The following is a 2,500-nucleotide window of genomic DNA, read 5'->3' on the forward strand; positions in this document are numbered from 1 at the left end:
ATAAAACAGGAGTGAAACATTTAATGTCAGCATTAGTGTTGGGAGTACATTCATACAAACATACATACATACATACATACCAGTGGCGTGAAGTGACTTCCGGTATCGGGCATGCAATGAATTTCATTGCCACCCCACCACCCCCACCGGCAATGTTTCAGCAAAACATTTTCGTATTCCTACGATTTACATAAAAGAGATTCTGAATATGCAATCACCCCCGTATGACCTAGAATAAACAGGGAATAAAAAATGGCTGTGTAGAGATGAGCCTGAAATAAGTGTTTTGTTTGTATTATTCTTTGCTCTTCGAAACGTCAGTACTTTCCCATCCTCATTCTCCCTTAGAAAAGTCTAAAAATCATAAGTGAAATGTAATAAAGATGGAATTGGATTCTGTCAATATTTTTGCATATTCAGAATCTCTGTTAAAGGTAGGAATCCTAAAAAAAATTTTCACAAAAATTCGTTTTTCAAAGAGGTGCGATTCTGCATTAGCCCCTATACCTATTGGTTGAGCCGAATGAAATGATTTAATTAAAAGAACACATTTAGTTACATTACATGTCCATGGTTTTAGATCGTTACGCTCTCGAAGACAAGTCAGGTGCTTTATCATGCTACTTGTCAATTCCGGTAAAATTATTGACTGTTCTGAGACTTACTGAACTCCGCACATTAAAAGACTACGTCTCACGCACGCACATAGAAAATACACGCATATACATGAATACGCACACAATGAAAGACAGCGAAAATTCAACATTGTAAAAAGCCTCCCAAAACTGTTGTGGCAGAAGTCAACATCTCTGAGATTGAAACAAGACACTTATTTACGGCCGTAAATAGACTACACCCAGCAGCACAGAAAGGGAAATCTATGTAGGTTAGGTTTGACGAAGAAATCGAAACATTTCTCCTGCGAAACAATACCGATGTAAGAAGGTCGAACCTTACGTTATAACAAACACTAAGCAAAACCTGTAATATATGCTCTTTAATATATTAATTTTTTTAATGTTTTAAAATGTTATTTACCTCATTTATAAATTAATTCAATTCTTCGATCTTTCTGGGCAAATATATCTATCACATTTTCATAGAAATCTTCTCTTTTCATCAATTCTTGTAATAAATCTTTTTCAATTGACATTAGTGCTAACTCAGACAGTCTTCTTTCTCCTGTCGCATTTCTTTGGTATGTTTTAATTCTGCTTAATGCAGAAAAGGATCGCTCTACAGAAGCAGTGGTAGACGGAATTGTCAAAATCAACTTGCACAGATTGAAGAGTTCTGGCATAGCTTCAACAAGATCACTGCTGTTAATGTAACTCATTAAATGACTTACACTTGGTTTTTTAAAATCTTTCATTGAATACATCACATTGAGCTCACTTTGTAATCGTATTATATCAAAAAATCTGCCATAAGTTGTTCTTAAAGAATCTAAAGAGTCCACAGGAAATTGTTTGCAATACTCATCAACTCTGTTGAAATTCAAAAGTTCCATGAATTTAAACTCTTCTAAGGATGAATATCGTGCTTTTATTTGGTCAACTATTGTACTGATAATTTTGTTATAAAGTATTCTATAATGTCGTTGGGGATCAATAGATATATTCTTGGATCTCTGAATTCCGATTCTTGCATCGACTCCATATTTTTCCCCTAACCTATCATAAAAGATTGAAAAATTATCAAGTTTGTTTTCGAGTACAGTTCTAGTTTTATCTATTTGCTCTTTACAATACACTATGTCATGACTTTTACTCTGGAGTATGTTAAATAAGACGTCCGTAAAAGAAAAAATGTCACTGAATACTTCTAACAAAAATAAGAAATCAGGAGCTTTTAAATTGTGTAAGAATCCAATTGCTGAATTTATGGTGGCATCATCCCATGCTTCAGGATTTTCAATGATGTGTTCAAAAAGGCTGATTATGAAATTATAATTTTCCTTTGTGGTAATAATAAGACGTGAGGAGTAATTCCATCTCGTTGCTGTTGCTTTCGGAAATCGTTTTTTAACAATATTATCTAATGCATTAGCCCTTTTCGGTGATTTTGTAAAAAATATACCGAGTCTGTTTATTGTAGGAAAAAAATATCTTGCATTGTTTCATAGCAGAGCATGATTGTGAAAGAACTAAATTTAGGATATGGGCACAACAATGAATAAAGATCGCACATTCATATTTCTTTCTTACTTTTGCTTGTAACCCATTTAGTTGTCCTGCCATTGTAGCGGCACCATCATATGTCTGTTCAATCAATTTGTTTCCACATTCCCACGTCTCAATGCATTTAAAAACATGTTCAGATAAAGCATTTGCAGATCAATCTGCACTAACATCACTAAAACCGATAAATCGTTCTTTCGTCACACTGTTGACAGTTGTGAAGATGCTGAGACATCAGATGTCTCATCAACAAGAATAGAAACAAACTTAGCTTGCTCAATTTCCTTCTGCACCTCATTCAACATAACTTTATGAATTGC

Source organism: Octopus sinensis, linkage group LG25 (assembly GCF_006345805.1).
Source record: "Octopus sinensis linkage group LG25, ASM634580v1, whole genome shotgun sequence".
Lineage (NCBI taxonomy): Eukaryota > Metazoa > Mollusca > Cephalopoda > Octopoda > Octopodidae > Octopus > Octopus sinensis.